Raw genomic sequence first — 7,048 nt, 5'->3', positions numbered from 1 at the left:
AGAATACACTGAAATAAACAGGATTTAGACTCAGGAAATTAAACACAAGCTTTTAAGGGAAGCTTAAAAAATTACAATGTTTTTTCCAAACCTGTAGTGACACAAAAAACTTTTAAACTTGTCTTTCATTCATTTAAATAAAGGTGAAATAAACACAAATAAATATAAGATATGAAACCTTCATCTTAAGAAACTTCAACATGAATTAGAAATGTTCTAAACTCAATGTATTCATAAATGTAAATATATTAGGTTTAGAGACATTGAAAAAAAAAAAAAAAAAAAAAAAAAATGGCAACATTTCCAAGAACTGGAATTGCATCTAATATGAGTTATGTGAGTCTCTCTATGTACTTTGTTCTCAGAAAATAACATGTTTAGCCCAGAGGCCTCTAGGCATCATTCAGAGTACTTCTGATTTAATCTTGTTTTGTTTTGTGCACTGATGAAATAAAGCTTTCAGTATTCCATCCTGATTGGTTCCTCACCAATGAGATTTGAATAATGTATCAATTAAACATATGCAAAACAGAAGGCTACTTTCCTCCACTGAAAAGGGGAGGATGTCATCTCATCTAGCAGTCCATGGTAATCACTCACTTTCAATTAGCAAGGAGCGACGGGAGGGTGAGACCAATTCACAAAGCAAACTGTAAAAGAAGAGCAAAATACACAGCAATCAGCCAAGCAGTTAAAATGTGTCAACCATTTAAATTTCCCTGCTTGATTGAGCAAATAAATGGCTTTTTTTAAACTGTGCTCCTCACATAAATGTGGTTCAGAAAGCAGCATGTATTATAGAATAAACAAGCTTCTATGTATCAATGCTGAATCAGTGAATAATTTGAAATAAGGCAAACAAAGCACAACAAAAAGGCATATGCAACTTTAAATCTCAATATTGCTACTTAATATCTCAAAAATTAAACTTATTGCAATTTATTTCTCATAATTGCAACTTAATCATTCACAATATGCCTTTATTTTAAACTTAATCTCAGGTGAAGACGACTTCCATAAGTATACCATTCAAAACACTTTACAGATTTGTATCATTTTGTGTCATAAACAGGAAACATGAACATTCAAATCATCAGTTGTTAGCATAATGCTAGTTTGGGATTGACAGAGTACTTTTCTACCCTGTCATCAGCTTCAGAGGTTTAGGGTGGGGCTTTCCAGCACTCTTCTGTGGCCTTTGCTACGCTATTGTGTGAAGGAAAGTTCAGCAGGAGACGCTCAACACAGATTGGAAAAATGACTCCAGCAGCAGAGGCTAAGCACATGAACAAATAGTGCAACCCACTATTTGGCTTAGAGCACAAATGGCTGATTTTAGAAAGCATATGGGAGATGTTAAATTTTCCTGCTGGACCTTTTTTCCCCTCAGCTAATGACCAAGATCTTTCTGCACTGGGTAGCAGATGGGCTTTACTTTTCAAAGGACAGGAAAGGAAAGGATGGCAAATGCTAAATGCAGAAACAGTGTCTACTCAAAGAAGGAGACCTTCCTTTTCAGATCCTCATTTTTAATGCACACAAAAAAAGTGTTCTTCGGGGCTTCCCCAGGGCTGTCAGCACTATATTAATGAGACTTAAAAAATGGGATATTGAGTCTGTAAGTGCTTGCCTTCATAGAACCCCTCTAAAATGTCTCAAAAAACCAATGGCTAAATAGACTTTGCGTCAAGTGATCCATGTTCATGACAAAAATTAATTGACAACACCATGAATCTCTCTCACAAAAAGGTGTTTAAATTCTTCGGCGTAACACTGAAATTAAACCAACCCAGACTCAGTGGAAAAACATGATTTCTGCAAAATGGTATTACACTGCTTCTTGAATGTTTCACAGCACTTTCAAAGTGAAATCGTCAGTGAGTGGCAATCAATTTGTGTTTAACTTGAAACAGATTAACTTGAATTTAGCTGCATTTTATTAAGTTGGTTGTTGTATATTGCGGCATCTAGGAAATTAAATGTCCAGATAGTGGCGCTAAAAGGTTAATGTTAATATCATATTCTGTGCGCAACATACACTAAACACTAAACCAATTCTAACAAAATCAAATGTTAGAAAAAATGCATTTGTTGAAGGACTGTAACTGTGCCATTTTAGCTTGCTTCTACAAGTCCTTGAGATCTCTCTTATTAAAAGTGTAGTATGTACCAGGTGAGCTACCGAGCAAGTTTACTATATCAGAAAAGCCATACATGCTGGAGCTGGTTATGATGCAAACACACACAAAAAAGTGTTTTGTAGTCATACCATATTATTGTTGAACTGTGGTAAATAATCAATAATCCATAGTCTTTATTAATCAATAATCTTTGTGAATCCGATTTGTGTGAAAAGAAGTAAAAATTGATGGTGTTGACTATTATCACAATTTTCTAGCAAGCCTAGGTTGAATAAAACTCAGAATAGAATCTAAAAATCCAAACACTGGGATTCTACTGCAAGCTGAAAGTACATGGTAAATAATTAAGTGAACTACCAAGCATAGTGATAAATCGACAAGTATAAACAGCTCATAAAAACACCCAAACAGTCAGGATGTTTGGGCCAGAGAGACGCCCTGCTCCCCATCTACAAACAAGTCCATTTGTTTTGAGAAAGGTGGTTTGCATGGGGTGCTGATCATCCGTGTGGGGAGATTTCCCTTGGGAGCGGAGCATTCGATCATGTCAGACAAGCAGAAGCGGCCTCATCTGGACCCATCCCACCTCACCACATTCATCAGTGAACGTGCCCTACATTAAGTGCTTGGAAGTGATTTGAGTAGCTTCAAAACACTGAGCTGTTTGTGCTGCTGTCGACTGCGTGCAGAGGGCCTGGACCCCTGGGCCGAAGGGCTCATGCTGGGCTTTTCTTGTGAGGGATTGTCTGAAGCCGTGCACAAAACCCCACTGAACCCTTGCTCTCTCTGATGAGGTCAGCCATCAGCGAGCTGATCGTAATGTTAAGCAGGCGAGCAGGGAGGAAGGGTGTCAGGTGGGCGGGGTGGGATTGGTTCAGGAAGCAGGCAATTTGGCCCTGTCTGACCTTGGCTGATTTCTCCCCTCTGTGTTTTTTGCTCTGTTAAGACTTTCTTTCTCTGACTACATGCCAGCCTTGATGAGCTGTTACATGACCTGCATTCCCACTAAAGAAAGCATAAGGGGAGTGCAGGACTCTTCTGATGCCCTTGAGACTGCTGTTTGGGTCTCACGTTGTTTTGTGTGAACACTTAAACAGCAAGCCAAACAGGGTAATGTATGTTTTTTCATGGTGACAGAGCTGTGGGTGTAGCAGTGTAAGCTTTCAGGCCTGGCCTTCTGGTAACTTAATCTGGAGTGCAGACAGACAGATCACAACAGCCTTCACAGTGTATATTTCACTCGTTTCACTGGAGGAAAGCCATCTGAGAGACCCCTGCAAGTAAGTAAATGAGCAATTTATAGGCTCTGCCTAAAACGGATATAACAAACCGTACAGAGCCCAGCAGATTATCTCATTGGCCTTCTGGGAAATGGAAAGTCTCAAGGCAGTCAAATGATCTAACTTAAAATGTATCCTTCCAAACATTTATTCTACTTACACTGGGATACGGGTAAATGGAGAATGCTGAACGGTCCAGTCTTTGTGCGCCTGAACCTAGACCTTACAGACAGACAGAAAGACAATAGATAGATAGTATTCTGACACAGTATTTTGTGACTCAGTCTATATTGTGTTTCAGTCACATAAGCATGTTTCTCTAGGGTTAGGGTTAGGTTACTCCCTATCTAACACGCTCTTTAAATAACAAAGAAAAAACATTGCGCCAGACTTTAGACCAGGTTTGAGTTGAGTTGGTCTATGGCGCAGTCTATTTTCTGCTCCTTAAAATACCATTGTGCCAGCAAAGCGCCTGAACACACCTCTTTTTTAGATCAGCACTCCCATGGGTGCACAAATGAGTGCAAATGCATTTGCTAAATTAAACGACATGGCGCTGGATGGGAAAATGCGAATGGCGTCGGACTGAAAACTAGCAAACATACTTGCGCTGCACATTTGTCGCATTACACCGGGTGTATTGTAAGGGCCCTATATTAGCAATGTGCATGCCAGTAAGGACCTAGTTAATAGTGAGAACTGTTCCTTAAAGGGGGGGGGGGGTGAAATGCTATTTCATGCATACTGAGTTCTTACACTGTTAAAGAGTTGGATTCCCATGCTAAACATGGACAAAGTTTCAAAAATTAAGTTGTACGTTTGAAGGAGTATTTTTGTTCAAAAAAACCTCTTCCGGTTTGTCACAAGTTTCGGAAAGTTTTTTTTCGAGTATGGGTCTGTGTGACGTTAGATGGAGCGGAATTTTCCTTATATGGGTCCTAAGGGCACTTCTGCCGGAAGAGCGGCGCTCCCATATAGCAGAGCACTGAGAGGCTGAGCACAGCCTGATCAGAGCGAGAGCGTCGCGAAAAGTCACAAAAGAAGTGTGTTTTTGGTTGCCAGGGCAAGACAACCCTGCACAGATTACTAAAAGAGAAACAGGATTAAGGGACCAGTGGATGGAGTTTATTTTTACAGAGCATCAACGGAGTTGTGCAAGTGTTTTTTGTTTGTTCCCTGCATTTCGGATTGCACATTGTTTATTTCTTAAGGATAATGCAGTCCCAACGGAAAAGGGTCACGATTGTGTGTTGGAACAACATGCGGTGAGTAAAACTTCTTCAAATATCTCTGTGTTGTTAACTTAGCTATCAGCGCGTAAGCACATCAAGTAAACAACATGCAATGTTGTCATCAAACTGCACTTTCCACATGTACAGCTTAAAAAAAAAAAAAGACGACATAAAGTGGAACTTAGCCATTTTCCAAAACCGCTAAGCAAATATATACAGTTTCAGTACATACCACATAGCATACCGCCTTTGCTGATGCTGCTCTTGTTAAATTTCAGCCTCTGGATCTGTGTCACAGCTTCCACATGCTCTCAACTCAAAAGCCTACTGGCGCTCGTGATTCTTTAGCTCCGCCCACACGCTCGTGTTTTTCCGGGAAAAATCGGTACAGACTATCTTTCTCTTATAAATATAACAAAAAAAAAAGACTTTTTGGAGTTATGAAGGATGCAGTACTACTCTATAGGTACTCAAGATTAACAGGATATTGAGTGAAAACGAGCATTTCACCCCCCCTTTAAACTAAAGTTTTACCTTAATATATGATTTTTTTTATTTAACTTTTCAATTAAATTTGTTTTTATACTTTAAACCTGAATTTTTTTTTATTAATTTAGAAAATGCACAAAAAAAGCATTTTTTACTAGTGGTATTGGACTTTTGGACTTATCTATGTGTTATATATTGCAATAACCTATATTTTAAAATCAAATTCAAATTCAAAATGAAACCCAGCTGCGAAATGAAACCTTTAAATCTGATTTAAAATCTAATCTGTGGAGGCCTCACTCACTCACAAGGCATCAGTCGACTCCTGCGCCAGCACGCAGTCAGGCAGCCGTGCCTTCTAAGGTTATTAATGGGCCGAGCAGCATGCATACTGCAGCCCTGCTGGAAGTGTATGGTAGAATCATCTGTAGCCATGATTAACATGTCTGCAAGAGCAACCACACCAAAGCCAAAGTCTGTGCCGGGGACGGCTGCTCTGAGAACAGCCCTTAAATCAAACTCTCATTAATCGCCGACCCGCCAGTCAGTGGCACCACATGCCCCTCTGAAGCAGAATCAAACCCAGAGTTCTGCCCCTTCCTCCCTTTAGTCTTTATGTTTTTCAATTTCCTACAATCCACAGACTCATGGCTGGCTGGTTTTCTCCCAGTCTCTCTCTCTTTCATGTATTTGTCTGGAGTTCTGTTATTCTGTTCTTTCTGTGACATCTGATGTTGTACTTGTGAAACAAATGTGCATACAAGAGCTACCAGAATCTATAATATTAGCTGATTTACTTCTGGGAAGAGTCATTAGTCAAGCATTTTGTGACTATTAAAGGGACAGTTCACACAAAAACATGTCATCATTTACTCAACATCATGCCATTCCAAACCTGTATGAGACTCTCAACTTTTATCATTGGCGGAACTCTTGCTTTAAGACTGAAAAGACAAGAAAATATTTTATATTCAACTTTTCTTATACAGATATTTTGTAAGCTTGCATAGACACCGAATATGAATTTTACATTAACACAGAGATGTACGTATGCTTACAAATAATTTAGGGCGAACTGAATATTAAAATTATTGAATTAACAGGTTGATTTTATTTGTTTTGTTGATTTTATTTTTATTAAATGCATTTACATCATCTGACATTATGGCAGCTTCTTTCTGTTTCTTTACCACTTTACCAAAATCTAAGCTTTAAAATGTTCAAATGAAATGGATTAATATTCAATCATTTAAATATTTTAACAATTAAATGACCTTTTAATAGCAAAATGTAACTATTAGAATAGAACGTCTATAGATGTGTATATATAACTTTCAGTAAGCAACACTCACCAACAGCCTGCAAAGAATATACACAGGTCAAAAAGTTCTGCATATTTCAGTCATATAGTACAAGCTTTGGCTTGTAAACTTTGTAAACTTGTGCATTGTATTGAGCATATGTTTTAAACAAATTCCAGAAAAATTCACTTAGAGACATTTGCGATTATAATTTCAACCGATCAAACCATAACAAACCAATCATTTTAATAAATATATATATATATATATATATTAAATTCCAGACTCTACTTCTGGCAAATGTATAAGGCAGAAAATATTTGCTAACAGAGTTGCTAGCAAATGTGCCAGAAATACCTCTATTGATAACCTCTCAGTGAAATTCAGCCCAATTAGAGGCACAGCATGGTTCCGTTGGCACTAAGGTATGCTGCATAATTCATCTGAGTTTCAAGAGACTAGCAGTGGAAACAGCTGTTTTTCTTCTGAATATAAAGCACAGAAGTTGAACTGAATCATTACTGAGTGTCTGAGGCTTTCTGTAATGAGTTGTCATTCCCAAGATTTCAAGGAGAAGCAAGATTTAAGATCAAGGTTTTACAGCA

This window comes from Carassius auratus, chromosome 45 (genome assembly GCF_003368295.1).
Source record: "Carassius auratus strain Wakin chromosome 45, ASM336829v1, whole genome shotgun sequence".
In the NCBI taxonomy this organism is placed as follows: Eukaryota; Metazoa; Chordata; class Actinopteri; order Cypriniformes; family Cyprinidae; genus Carassius; species Carassius auratus.
The sequence above is the reverse complement of the archived record's forward strand: the minus strand, read 5'-3'. Positions refer to the sequence as shown.